Raw genomic sequence first — 15,313 nt, 5'->3', positions numbered from 1 at the left:
GTTCAGTCTGGAGAAGAGAAGGCTCAGGCTGATGTTATTAAGTGTCTGAGTACGTGATGTGTTAGAGTACAGAAAGAGCCAGAGTCCTGGCAGTAGACAGTGAAAGAAGAGACAGTGAGTATGAATTGAAATACAGGAAAATAATTTAAATATAAGAAAAACTGTTTTGAGGTTGGCCAGAAGCTGGAACAGGTTGTCCAAGGATATCGTGGAGCCTTCATGTTTGAATGTAATTAGCAGCCAGCTGAACACAGCCTCGAGTATCCTGCCCTTACTGACCCTGAACTGAGCCAGTGGGCTGGACTAAGCAATCTGCAGAGCTGCCTTCCTGACTTGGCCATTCTGTGAGCCTGTAAAAGCAATTAGCTGGATCACAGTACTTTGGCTCAATAGGGAGCACTCAGCTATGGAGTAGTATACAGGAAAGTAAGCAGAAGTACAAGACACCTAGAGGCTCTATCTTGGGAATAAGCAATGCCTTTTCTGTATAATCAAGTTAGGTGCTGGTTATAGTTTCCCCTTCTAATTATAACTACATAGTTTTTCTTTCAATGAGCAACATTTTCACACTGCAATTAAAAATATGCCTACACACACACACATGCCAAGATGGCACTTATGCCAAGAATAAAGAAGGAGGTTTTAGTAACATGAAATTATGATTTTTAAGCATTTGTATAGGCTGAGTGAACTGTGCCTTTAGTTGATTTTTTTTTTAACAAAACCTAGCTTTCTTCAGGCTATACTTTTATGTGCATCCATTTCCCTCCTTTGTTATTTATTCCATATACCACAAGTTCTGAAGTGACCTTTAACTGTGAAGAAGTGAGTTGTTAATTTATTGCAAGTCATAAGTAACCCTTTGTGAAAGTGGGAATCTACAGAAAGTATCCATATTTTGTGAAAGGCTGCAATACAAATTCAGGACTTGTCTGATGTAAAGTAGTCTAGGGGGATGTGGTGGTTAGAGGTAACTGCTGAGAAAACTTACAAACAAAGAAATAAAAATATCAGAATATTAATGAAGATGTTACTCTGAGTAGCTTCAAATTACTCAGAGAGGTGAGGGGTGAGGTAACGGGTGTGGAAGTGTGTATGTATGGGTTGGTGTGGGAGTGAGACAGCCAGGGCATGGGATGAGTTTGGAAAATACCTCTTAGATCATCCCCTTACTCTTGTAAGGGGATCCATGTTTCACATTCATGAAGACTCATAGGGTTGTTGTTGTGCCCAGTGAATGCTGCTTGAGAATGCCTTTTCTCTCCTGGTTAGAAATGTTCCTTTAGCCTCAACTTGTGAGTTAAGGTGGCTTTTGGGTTTTTTTTTTCCCCCCCATGGTGTTTCATCAATCCTGTTTGCTCTTTGTCCTTAAACAGACTTGGATGGTCTTCTGTGTGCTTGAGATAGTGTGGCAAGGTAGGCTTTCGTTCTCTTGAGAATACAAGCAGCACTTCTCTGTGTTTCGTTTTACAGCACATGCTGGACAGACATGACATGATAAAGAGTGATACACAGTAACCCAGATTAAACTTCACTATTGCTCTCTATATTGAGTTTGACTCATCCATTATCTGTTTAATATTTTTTCTCTCATTTTCAGTAACCTGTAAATCCATTCATGGGCCTGTATTCATCAAATGGACTCAAAACTATGTGAGAAGCAAAGTCTGTGTGGTCTTTTGAAATTCACAGCAATTTTTACTATCTTTCTCTAGCTACTCAGAATTGCTGTAACTCTCTCTGAAACTCATCTCATAATAAGATTGAGGTTTTTTTGTTCTGTACACTAATGATTGGTTTGAATTTTTTCATGTCATTGGGATTGCTTTTCTCTCCTTTGCTGCTACACATACAGTTTGGCTTGTTCTCCAGAATTGCTTTTTACTAGCTTGCCTGTGGATAAGAGTGTGTGTTAATTTGTGGACTCTATCTGTAGTCAGCCAGAGAACCACCTGTGTGCTGTCGGGTAAGCAGGATTCTGACTGCGATGAGTTTTGTTGAAGAAGTTATACATCAAATGAGTGTTGGTTTTTTCACTTACCTGAAATAGCCTCCATTTCACAGTTCCCATAGAGCCATCTTTTCCCTACAACCCTTTCTTCTACTGCTAATAATAACCTTTTCTTATGAGTTCTTGCAGCCTTAGGATTCCCAAACTGTATGAAGGGGAAAGAAGGATTTAATAATTCTGAGAAAAAATTACTGAGGGAAAAGGAAAAGAAAAATCGTGGGGGAAAAATTGTGATGTATATGGGGCTTTATATGCCATTGTGGAACTATTTAAATAATTTAGCTGCCAAATGAATCACACTCCTGTCATTCATGGAGAGCTCTGCTAAGATAGAAGCTTTGTATGGACAAGATGTTTTCAGAATAGGGAATTTGAGCAGCCCATTCTGTCTTGAAGTAAAAATTATTTGCAGTAGGCATATTCTAAACACATTGTACCTGTCTGAGAGAAGTAAAAGAAGCACAAAATCTTGGAGTGGAATTTTGTACCTGAGTTCAGTAACACTTGGCAGAGGCCAGCCAGAATAGAAGATTATCAAGAGTACATTTAGAAATAGGATATTTGCCTCTTTAGGAGAAACTTGTGAGAGACTGGTATTAGGCTGGTATTAGACTTAAGCTAGGAAAATAGAGAAACAATGAAATTGTGATAGAGCAGTTGAGGGAAAAGATTGCAGTGGCTGGGGCATGTTTGCTGCTCTGAAGAGATGAAACTGGTAACCACTGTTAAAACAGATAAAAAAAAAAAAAAAAAAAAAGGATGGATAAGAACAGTGTCCAGAATAAAAGTTTCTGTTGAATTGCTAACAATTGCAAATGCTAGCAATTCTGTTGAATTGCTGAATTTTAGAAGGGTGATTGAAAGGGTGTGAGGCTGTGGGTTGGGGTTAAAAGGCTTGGATAGGGCACCTTAACCCAGTGTAACTCACTGTATCTTTCAAGCCAGTGTGTTGAAAAACATAAATGCAGTTTAAAAAACCCCAGACAACACTAAGGTGAAAGTGAACTGGAGGAAATGCAGAGTAATATTCAAGTGCAGCATACCGGTTCTGCTTTTGCATTTGGGTTTTTGGGGTTGGTTGTTTTTCTTTTTTTAGGTGCTTTTTCTTCTGTTCTCTTCCTCATTATCACCCTGCTACTAAGCATTCCCCCATGGTGTTCTCTGCAGACCATAAACACTGTCTGTAAGCCATCTACTGCACCTGTTTCACAGAGGTTTGGTATAAAAACAAGGGACAAGACACGTAGAAGTTGCTGGAATGCATAGCAAGTTAAGAACTGGAGCCCTGAGGTGGAGCAGAGGGGCTCTTGGGAGCCACCCCATAGGGCCCTCAGTCTGTTTGTATTGAGGTTACCAAGGTTTAAGAGTAGGAGCAACGAGTTCTTGGGTTTAAAAATCCTGTGACAGTGTGTACTGGCAAAGACAGACATCTGTGTTTGTAATAAGTTTTTATCTTGTGGTATTTTCAAATGTGCCATAGTGACTTCATATTGATTCCCCTCAGCTTCCTTTAAAACTGCAGTAAACTGTGTGATCAAAATCAATTTCTCTGATTTTCTTTTTGGTTTTGGGGTTTCACTTTTAACAGATACTCCCTAGCAGTTACTTTGCATAGCTTTGTTTTATGAAATCTTTCCTTATTGGTGGTTTGCCGTGTTACCTTCATGGATTTGATCCAAAGCTCATGTGGTCTGTTGTATGGCTCCCTTTGGATTGCACTGCCTATTGCAAATCGTGAGATGCATATTCTTCAATTTACACTGTTGTTTGAATATTTTAATGTTTAACTCTGTACACGTGTGTGTGTCTTACCTATCTCCAAACCATACTCTGAGTTTTTTCACAGTCTCTAAGGAGAAGCAGAAAACACTGCAAACTACATGGACCAGTTTTGTCACTTAAAATTACACTGCTATGGAGCTGGTTTATTGTCTTTTTCTTTCTTGAAACCTAAATCTTTTAAATGATATTAGTAAGAAATAATTATCTAAGGACAAAACCTTAACAAGTAGATTCAATTCAACAATTTAAGAAAGTTGAATCAGGTAAATGTGCTTTGTTGTATTAAGGTGAGGTAGTAGAATGTAGTCCTTGCATCTATTACCTTGCAGAGGCTGAGTGTCATTCTGAAGTCTCTTTTCCTCTTTGTGGCAAGTGGTATTTACTCCATCTTTCTTGGTTGCATCTAAAAATCAGAGTCAGCTATGATTTTTTGTGTTTGGGATCTCTGCAGACAGTGTCCCTGCAATGTACAGGAGGCAGTTCCTGTTCATGCAGATGAATTTCTGCTAGAGCAGCTCAGCATGTCTGTTCTGCAGCTAATTATAATAACTTCAGGCCTCAGGGCTGTAAGTGCTCAGCATGTCAAGGACTGAACACCTGCATGAACTTTTTTCTCCTGAATACCTGTTTAATATCTAATTAATGACCACACTCTTTAAAATTGTTCATGGATTTATGTCCCTTTGCCTGTAAAACACTTAGTGACACATCTAATATTTGCCCACAGTAAAACAGATCTGAACCTTCAAGAAGAACATGCACTCTGAACTTCTGTAAGCTCTTTAATGGCTGCTGTCATGGCTTCTCTGACACCAGCACTTAACCACTCCCAGTAATACTGTTTGGGGACACTTTGAGCATAAACAGTGCTAAATAAAGCTTAATGTTGTGCACTACAACACTACCAGTGCAGATGGCAAGCAGCAGTTTCATTTTTTGTGAAGTTGGACCACTTACACAATGTTTGCATAAATTCAAGCGTGGTCTGATGGAAGAAGTAAAGTGTAGTTGTGTTTTCAGAGCAGCATGCCAGAAGCAAAGCCAGCTAATGACAATATGTTTCTGATTTGAGCTTCAGGTATACATTTTTTTTTTTTTCTTTTTGGTAATACATGACTGATTCAAATAACAACATGTTTGTATGAACCTAGTGTCCCTAAAGTGATTACACAAGAAGCGTGGTCAGAGGGCTCGGTTAGCTTTGTGGAGCTTGAGGATGAACTAGGACTTCTGGTGATGTACTGCTTAATATGGAGGTTATTTTGCCCTGTAAAACAGAATTGCATCAATTGGGATTTACCAATAGCTATGAAGACACTGAATCTGAATTCTGATGCAATTAAAAAGAAGAGGTACTGTCACAATTTTGCTACCTTCTTGCAAACCTCGTAACAAGAACCATGGGAGGAAGTGGTATGACTCTCCTCTTTTCATGAGAAGATGCTGACAGGAGCAACAAGGGTGAGCTAAAGGCTGCAACAGTTTATTGCAGAAGGTATTTCTGCATAGTTTTATAGCCATTCTGCTGAAATTGGAAGAGTAACTATTGTTGTAGTTTACTGTGATAAATAACCCAACCTTGAGGACTTCTATAGCCCAAAAAACGCCATATATAATGTAAAGAAAACTGGTAACTCTTCAGGTAAGAATCATCATATGGCATGAAAATTATCTTGGATGAGCACCTGGTTCTCTGTAGGAGTTTTTAGAAGCAACTTTTGTCAAGAGCAAAGCTCCTTTATCTACTCATTCATTTCTTGTCAGGAAGAAAGAAGTTTCCATATTCCTGGATGGGTTGAGCACCTGATTCACAAGGGCATGAAACTTTACCATGTTTATTCAAATATGATAGCCTATCGTATTAAACACATTTTTTCCACAGTGTATTTCTTCTTCAAAAGATCTTAAGTAATGCATTTTTAATTTTTAAAAAAATGATAGAAATCATGGAGAAAATTATCTACTTGCTCTTTAAAAACAGAATAAATTTGGACTAGATGAATTGACATCACTAAAGCCCGAGGCATAAGTTTAATTAGTTACTGGCATAGCTTCCACTGCAGCTATTATGCAGTACATACCTCAGGGAATGTTTGTCTCAATGGATTTATACTGTCTTATGCTGAATGGATTTTTCTTACCAATGTTAGAAGAAATAAGTGGAAGTGTTAGGAAAACTTTTTTCATTAATTCCTGAAGTGTTGTTAGAATTTTTTAGCATATAACAGTGTATCGTTATCTTAGTAATATTTTTTTTCTTTTTACACTTTCTGGAATGGGATTGCAAATCTTTGTAGAGACACTAGGGATTTATTATACTTCTTGAACAAAATCCTTCTCAGGTACCAGAGCAGTTGGGTTTTTTTTTTTTTTCAGAGGAAGGATGTGTCTTTATTACCAGGAATGCAGCATGGGTGCAAAGCAGGAATGTAGTGTTCTGTTGTTTTTAACAGTGAACCTGAATTTTTGTAGCTGTTAAAAAAAGTTCATTTTTATGAAGTTTATCCCCATTGCAAAATGGCAGCAAGTTACCTTTGCACTTTTTTGGGTCTGAATATGATGCAGGTCTCCAGAGGGTGCCTGGGAATTTGTTCCAAAACCAGGAACTTGGCAGCCTCACTCACGGTCCTGATCCTGATCACTGTGGGAGGCGCTGGGCACTGAGCTGTGTCTGGGAGCCTGTGTCAGCCCTGTCCAGGTCTCCTTCTTGTGTGGAGCCACAGGATCTTTTCTGCACCTTCACTCTAAGGAGGCTGGCCACCAATGGCACTGGAGGAACAGATTGTCTAATGGACGCTGCTTTATCAGGCCTGGGAAGCAGTTGATGGCATGCAAACTTCTGAAATACAAACTTCTGAAAAGATTACATTTCCAGCCCAAAAATTCGAACTGAATTAATAAAGATAGTTTGTGTGCTTGTGCACTATGGTACTGTCCTAAAACTGGAAGCTGTAGCTTCAGGTCGTGCCTTTGATGCCAACTTTAAAACAAAAGAAACCAGATATAAAGTTTCTTATCCCCGAGACAAAGGAAGATGAGATACTGATGGAGAAGTCTGTGGATCATAATGCACTAATTAGAAGGGATCAACTAAGTAGAGTATCCTCTCCCTTTGGTAGAACATAGAATATTATTAGTAATTACAAATAGTAATTACCTATTTGGTAGAACATAGAATATTATTAGTAATTAGCATTCAGTACTGTGGATTTACTTTTCCTTGTTTTGAAATTTTAAAATTGTCTGTGAAGAAAGTATCTTGAAATGCAGAGTTTTGGAGATTTTGTGCCACTTCTGCTGTTTATGAAATTGCCCTTACTAATTGAGAAACATCACGAATCCTGGAAGTCACCCGTTTGCCTCTTCCTTCTTTTGGACTGTTGGGGTTGCACAGAAGTGCCAAACTTATGCAAGGCTTCAGCTACTCCTGAGCCTTCCTTTGACAGGTGTGTCAGAGACCATGCCAAAATCTAGGTGTAAGATGTGTTATTACTCCTTGGGTAGACTCAGCCCTTCCAGGATCTTGGACACCTCAGTTTTGGCCCGAGCTCTCCCCCAACGTGGCTGCTTTACTCTGTGTTCGAGGAGCTCAGACAGTTGCTTTGTTCATTTGCCTCTTCTTTTTTTTCTTTTTTGACTCCCAAATAGCACCTGAAAGAGTCAGAGTTGTACGTTTCTTGTTTTTAAAATGACTGTTCTCTTGCTCATGTTCAAGCTGAAGCTTCTCTTCAGAGACCTGGTTGGAGAGACAGATGAATCATCCTCCTCCTTCCCTCCCTCTGCAGTGCCACAGAAAGTCACTGTAGATGATGGCTGAGCTCCTGAGACTAAGGGGAAAAGGCAGCTGGAGAGACTGTCTTGTAGAAATTATCAGAGTACTGAAGTTTACCATCAAGGAAAATAATTTAGGAAAAAATATATTTTTAATGAATTGTCTGTTAAAAGCTACAGTTTCAGATCATAGAAGGGCTGGGAAATAATAGTTCAAGTTTGGGGATTAAGTACTAAGGAAGGCAGTGTCTCTTTTTGGTCTGTGTAATTGTTAGAAAATGTTTCCAGCCCTGGAAAACTACTGCTTGATATCATGGCTACAATACTGAGGCTCTAGATAGGAGCAAGCCTGTATTTCATCATGCTGTGTGAATGTGCACGATCACATCACTCAATGAAAGGTTGATTGTTTTAAAATAATTGTCAACAGCCCTATGACCTCATCCCTTGGAATGAAGGAAGCCAAGAGATTTCTTTGTATTATTCACTGTTTTTCTCTAAATGCAAATCGAACAAACTACAAATCTTTCAACAAGAAGGTGGATAAAGAGATACTAAAGATTCAAACAAATTATAAACACATGGAAAATAAAAGTAGAAATAAACATAGTCTTGCCTGTTGGCTGGCTTTTAATGCCACTTCTGTCTAACGTCTGCCATGTGGAAGCAAGAGGAAAGGGAAGGGTAATCTGTAGAAGTCTCAAGAAATCCTGGAAGAATATGACATCTCTAACTATTACAGAACTGTACTTGTGGCAGCTAGTCTTTGGGGTGGAATATGTTGTAGGAAATGCCTTTGCCTGCTTTTACTACTGCTGTACACTAACACATACTGAAATAAGCACAACAGCTGAAGCTGTACAAGCATCTTTGTAAAATGATCACCCATGCTTTGTGTGGTTGGTATGAATGAGACTCCTTGACTAGCCTTTTGTAATCACTATAATTTACAGCTGATGAATGAGGTTCCTGCAAGAGGAGTACCTTTCCTCCCCGGCATTTAGGGAAACAACATGCATTTAAGATTGATAGTATAGGGATCTAGTTGCAGAGGGGTGATTTGAAGGTCTGAGGGGTTCCAGGAAGCTCGGACACCACATCTGAGTGTTGCCACAGGAAATCTAACTTGGATTTCAGTCTTTAAATGGACGTGGCTTGGATCCTGCCAGCCGTAGATGCTGCCTGCCTGCATCTGTGTGTCCAGGACAGTGTTCTCAAAGATAACAGTGCTGCAGCTGTGGTGGTAGGCAGAGAATAAGTGTGCCTGGAGTGTTCTCATCCTCCTGTTGCCTTACTTGAAGTTGTAACCCCGGTCTGCTGAGCTTTCCTTTATGGTGACCCTGGTGGTGGTGAACACTGACTGCCAGTTTACTCTACCCCTCAGCACAGCTCTTCTGGATACACTAAAGTTTCTTAAGCTTCCTTTGGAAGTTTGTAGAAACTTTCCGAGAGCGTTATCTTCACATTTACTACCCATGAGGGTTCTTTGTCTTTGCTTCTTCCCTTTCTCACTTCCTCCCCGCTCTCTCTCTCTCCTGCTCTAGAGAAACCACTCCATTGAGCAACAGCCCGTGGCGTGCTCAGAGTGGTTACCTGCAGGTAGCTCGTGCTCCCTGTGAGCTGCCAGTCAGCTCTGAACCCAGAGCAGCTTGAAGCAAACTCATAGTGACAAAACGAATATGCAGCCTTGTGGTTATCACAGAAGAGATGGAATGCTTGAATGTTGCTTTGTGTTATCGAAAATACCCGTACAAGAGGGAAAACTGATTCTCGCTGAATGTGAATGTAATACAGTGTGATTTTTAATTTTCTGGTATTAATTTACCTACATGGGGCATATTTTCGTAGTTTTTAAAAGAGCAGTTCAGCAGTTAGGGATAAATTACAATTAGGTTTGAAGCTTTCAGCTGTATTTTAAACTGAACTGAACATTTTAGAAAGGCACGCTTTCTATTTTTTCTAGTCATAATGTAAGAAAAATCAAAGTAATTTTATTGATGTGGGGAAGTATGTAATGATAATAAGTTTGAGTGCACTTATTTCTCAGCATTTACTGGGGGAAAAGGGCGTTTTGTAACACTTGATCATCTTAATTCCATTTGGGTGGGTATTTTTGTTGGTTTTTGTTGTGTTTCGGTTTGTTGGTTTTTTTTCCCCCACCCCCCCCAATTTTTGAAAAGAAGAGGCTATATTAAAACCTGGGCAATGGTGTGCTGCAACAACTAGGAAATAATGATCGAAACCAAAAAAGGTGTGGGGGAAGCCAACAACCAAGGATGATTTTAGGCAGCCGTGTCTTTTAGCATAGGAATGTTTTTCAGAATGTGAGGATAGAGAAACCAACAGTAGATGCCCAAGAATTCTTGCTGGGGCATGGGATCTTGGGGTGCCTTTTGAAGGATTTAATCTCATCTGGAATGTTTGGAGGACTCTAAGCAGTTCTTTCACTGTGATTGGATATTCTTAATCAGGCATTTCCATTGCTCTTAGTGATCTGGTTTCCGAGTGCTCGTGCCAGAAGTGGAAGCTGCCCTGTGAAGGAGGGTATTTTTCCATGTGTTTTCGGCCTCCTGCATTCTCCCACTGTCAGCCCTTGTGGAAAATGGGGAGTGTGATGTATGGGAAGGGTTTCAAGATACATGAAAGTTAATATTGACCTGGAGCAAAGATTTGTATTTGGAGCAGCCTCTGTCTCTGTGCCTGTATGTGCAGGTGGGAAAAGCAGCTGGTTAAGAGAGGGTCATGCTTTCAGAATTCTCTCTGCAGGAGGAAGAAAGGAATAATCAGTTTTGGACAAAACCTCTGAGGTGTGGGTATGATCAGAGCTGAAGTCCTTTTTTGCTGTGGTTGCAGGACATCTGTAAACAATGTGACTTTAACAGGAAGTATTTTTATTTAACAGATAAATAACAAAAAATACCTTGAGTGTCAAGAGTTAGGGCAAAAAGGATTATAGATATGTGGGTGGCCTGGAGTCTGCTAGTGTTGGGAGATGGATTAGCTTGAGTTTTTACTAGCATTTAAATATTTATTAGAGGTCCTATAAAGAAGACCCTTTGAAAGTAATTATGCAAACTAAAAGTATTCATTACTTTTCTACCCACAAAGTGCCAGACTTAACAGTGAAATGGCTTTGTGCCTTTTTTTCACTAGAAGTGTGCCCAGGAACTACTGAATGAAACATACAATTAGCCGATTGTTTTGTGGAGTTCTCTGTTGTGGGGCCAGTGTATCTTCTTCCTCATAGCAAACAAATGATGAATTTCTTGTGGTTAATTTCTAGATAATTTTGCTTTAGGGAAATCTAGTTGTTTTGGAACCACTTTAGTTAAGAAAAAATGAAATGTTTTCAGTTGTGGTATATTGTACCTTTTTTCTCCTGAATACAAAGATTAAACAATTGTAACTACTGCATTCTGTAGTTCCAGGGTAAATGTTTTGTCTGGATTAAAATTCTGGTCTCCACTCAATGCTGTAATTTAATTTATTTAATGGAAACAGGGCTTCACCCTTAGGTATGAGTAGATCTACTCTAAATGTGAGTGGGATGCTGATGAAATAGTGGTTAAAAACAGAACAAAGCCTCTTGTCAAAGTAGATGATGTGCATGTGTGTTACATTTAACTTACACTGTATCCCAGAATAGAGCCAGAACTCTTGTTGTGCTAGTTTACAGGTCTTTCAGTAGAATACTTTTCTATATTGCAAAAATCATTCCTTTAATGCTTTCCTTCAGCTGTGGAGGAGTTGTACACAGAGGTCAGAGAAGCACTACAGACGTTTCAAAGTCAGACAGAGTAGAGAGCTTCAAAACAAAACAAAACAAAACAAAACAAAATGCTGTCTTTGTGTGCTGGTCTCAGTGAACCATGTTTTGCTGGCTCCCTGCTTTTGGCTGTAGCCATTGGAAATTAAGAGGCTAAAAGCAAAGCTGGCAGGGAGCAGAACCACGTGTGATTTTGGAGTGGAGCACGTTACAAGCTCTGGTGCTGTTTGGGGGGGAGAGGAAAGGCAGCCCCAGCTTAGAGCCCTGTTGGGCAGAGCCTCCAGGTGAGTATTCTGCTCCTGCACAGCTCTGAGAGCTCACCTCATCAGCACAGCAAGTTCCACTCTGAAATATATATATATATATATATTTTTTTTAAGAGGGAGGGTTTTGGCTTGTTAGCTTTGAGGGTTTTGTGCATCTAAAAAAAGGCACCATATTTTTCTTCTTTTTAGATGTTATTGAAGGTACCGCTCTTATGATTTAAAAAAACAAACCCCAACCAAGCAAAAAACATCCACCAAAAAACCCAACTACAAATAACTTCCTCAGCTGTTTAGCATGAAATTATTCCTGGGAGATCTCAGCTCATTTATTCTCATGACTTGTATTTCTGATTAAAAAGTTCCTCCTCTTCCTGTTATTTTACTATTCCTTCCCCTCAGATGTATTTTTAGAAAATAATCACGCATATTTTCAATGTATCAAACAGGCCAAGCTCTTTTGATTTCCCCTTTCAAGTGTCCTTTGCACTGATTGATCCAGCCCTGTGCTTTGCCTTCCCTAAGTGTCCTTCGTCCTTTACTGCAGAGCTGTGTGCAGCACTCCAGGAGAGCCATTGTACCGAGGTACTTACATGGTAGCAGAGCAGTTTTTACAAGGCTCCTGCCTTTCTCCAGCCTCTTCAGTTTTCTTATTCAGACTCCTTATCTGGCTTCAGCTGCTTTCCCATCCTTCCTCCTGGCTCTTTCTACTCTTGAGCTTTGGCCCTTCCCATATGTTCCCTTCCTTGTCAGGTATGACTGCTCCTTCCTCGCTCCCACCGCAGGGATTTCTTAAGCTTGTCATTTTTTTTCCAGCCGTGCCAGGCTTCCTCCTCTTTCCCCTAGCTCTGTGTTTCCTTTCCCCATTCTTTCATCTCAGGTTATCCTATTGAATTTGCTCTGCTTCACCCTTCTTTGCTTCCCCAACAAGTTTTTGAACCTGGACCTTATTTCAGTGTAAATGCTCTTTTTCCCTCCGTACATTTGCTCCTCCAGTGTGATCTTTGGTCATTCCCTCTTGCTGTGGTGCTGCCAGGGGCTGTTGGGAGCTCTTGGCTCGGTCTTGGAGCCAATTTCTGCACCTGGCACAACCGAGGGGATTTCTGCCCTCTGCTCACAGCCTTCAGTGAGTACACTTGAGCATCCCAGCATGTGTGGCAGGAGTGAGTGACAATGAAATCCATGGAGATCCTAGCAACCATTCCTAAATCTGTTCATTGCGTACCCTTTTTTTTTAAATTTTTAAATTACTAATTTTTTACCATATTTGTGAGATTTTTACGTGGATACCACAAAGCATATTCCTTGTATAAATATTACCCATGGTAATATTTAAAGGTTATGTTAATGTTTTAATGTTAAAACTTGTGGTTTTCAAAAGTTTAGGATTTTAGGATAGTTAAAGCTACTTTGTCGTAAGTTTCCCCTCCACCCCCCCCCCCCCCCGAAGTAGGTTCTTGTTAGAAATAAAAGGAGATCTTGAAATTTCTTTTTTTAAGTATCAAATCTTTTGTAATACAGATTTTAAAAAGAATTTTCAAGATAATACTTAGATAAATATAAGTTTTATAATAGGAAATTATTTGCAATAATGGAGATTACTACAGGGACCCTGTGAAATTTGTACAGTGTAAGTTACATTTTCAAGAGGACAAAAGTAGGTCAGTTTTGTTGTTGAACTTGTAACTTAAAGCATAGCTTGAAGCAAATCAGAGCCAAAGAAAGTGTGTTTTTGTACAAAATAAACATTTCCCTATTTTTAATTTGAGCAAGCTATTAAAAAGCCATAAAATTTTAACTGCTACCTCAGCCAAATTTTATAGTCTTGTTTTCATCCAAGATGCTTGGAATTAATATCAACAAACAATTAAAGATAAAATGGATTTTTAGCTGAAAATTTTATTTATCTGGTATAGAACTTATTATTAGTGAGAGGCATAGTTACTTCTATGCATGATTTGTGTCCATGTGCCAAAGAGCATCATGTGTTTGATTAATAATTATGTGCTCTACATTTGATTCATCTTATATTTGTACAATTGGCTGATGTGAATTAAGTGAAATTTTATTTCCCAAAAATCTTGTAATACTTGTCCTGTTGACAGTGTAGTTGTTTTTTTTTTCCTGGTTTGTGCAGAGTCATGTGTGTATTAAACAGTTAGCTCTTGAATAGGAGGGCTTCAGCTTGAAATGCAAATGTTGTTAGCGCTGGGTTACATTTTTTTTTTCCCTGGAATAAAAAAAAAAAAAAATCACAGAAGAGCAGAGTGTATTTCCTTAAACGTCATTAAAAAAAAAATCTCCTGAGGCAAGAAATAGATACAGTATTGACTGAAAGATCTAATATCTACTCATTGCTTGGCAGAGATAGTACTGAGCCACCCTTACAAAATCTGTGCTGTTCCTAAGCCCACTAAATAGATTTAGAAGCACACATCTTATGAGGGAAGTAATTGCATTACAGATATCCTGCTTGAATTTATTCCTTGGTGCAGACAGTTTAAAGATGTTATGGATAGTAGAGAAAACAATGAAAGCTAAAATCAGGAATTTTTGTATGTTCTGGTAGTTGTTCTCTGTTATGAAATTGAGTAGTTTCAATTTCAAATAAAACCGAAATGGTTTGTTTAGAGATTGTTGAAGGTAATCAAAAAGTTGGTTGCAGAGTTGAAATATTTCTTTCCACTTTTGACCATATTGTGTATCTTTTTTTGTTTCTCGCAAGTGTGGAGTCTAATAAAAGGATTCACCTATTTGAGCACATCACACAACGCGTGCTGTGGCAAGGGGACTTAGGGATCACTTCTAAGGCTTTTCATTATGAGGGCTTCCTCTTGGGAAATGAAGGGATATTTTTTATTTTTAATATTCTTTTCCTCTCCAGCTGAGGTGTTGGCAGTAGCTGGGCGCTGAAGGATGCGTTCGGTTCAGCCAGAATTGTCACTGCTGGATCCTTCAGCTGGACTTGGAACGGGCTCCCTCCCAAAACCTCGGCGTGTTTTTAGAACAAAATGGTGCAAAGCGCTTGGGGTGAGGAGGTGGGAATTGCCCGGCTCTTTGCTGCTGGTGGTGATAGGATCCTTGTTTTTCCCTTGAGCTGGTGAATGGCTCTGAATCACCATAACAAAGTGCTTCGGGGTTGTTTCCGCAATCTGTGGTTCCTCTCCTACCACTCATGAAAATACACATTATTGTTGTTTCCATGTTCTTAGCATTTCTCTCAGGAGCCTTGGAACACATTTGTCATCTCCTACAATTCTCCCCGCCTCCCCCGTCCCCCTCCTTTATCTGGTTCTGAGACAAAAGAGGTCTAAATCCCCCATGTTTCTTTAGTCCTTCTCCAGTGGCCTGTGCCACCGTATTTTGCATTTAAAACAGGGTGTGTGAGCTCCCCCCAGAGTGCCCAGCATAGGGAATGGACAATCTGGGTCTGGGAGGGACAGGAGTTTCTGTGGCCGTGGCCCAGCTGGGAGCTGAGGTGTGATCTGATGAGGCATCTTGGTAAGGAGGGAGACTTAAACAGAAATCCTTTGTATCCCCAGGGAATCTTAGCTTACTTGGAAGTAGAACAAAACAAACCCAAGATAACTTGTGTCAGCACTGCATCTTTTGAGTGGAATAGACTGATATTATGACCTAGTCGGGTAATTCTACTGTATACTACTAGGTAGAGGGACAATTACAGTGTATTTAAAAATAAAACCACCTGTAACCTTTGTA

At 39.6% G+C, this 15,313-nt stretch overlaps 1 protein-coding gene across 3 annotated transcripts in view; it reads left to right on the top strand.

Annotated features, from left to right (window-relative positions):
* SH3KBP1 (SH3 domain containing kinase binding protein 1) overlaps positions 1-15,313 on the top strand; it is a 211,615-nt gene that overhangs the window by 35,613 nt on the left and 160,689 nt on the right. The window lies entirely within an intron of this gene.

Source organism: Hirundo rustica, chromosome 2 (assembly GCF_015227805.2).
Source record: "Hirundo rustica isolate bHirRus1 chromosome 2, bHirRus1.pri.v3, whole genome shotgun sequence".
Taxonomy (NCBI): domain Eukaryota; kingdom Metazoa; phylum Chordata; class Aves; order Passeriformes; family Hirundinidae; genus Hirundo; species Hirundo rustica.
The sequence above is the reverse complement of the archived record's forward strand: the minus strand, read 5'-3'. Positions and strand labels throughout refer to the sequence as shown.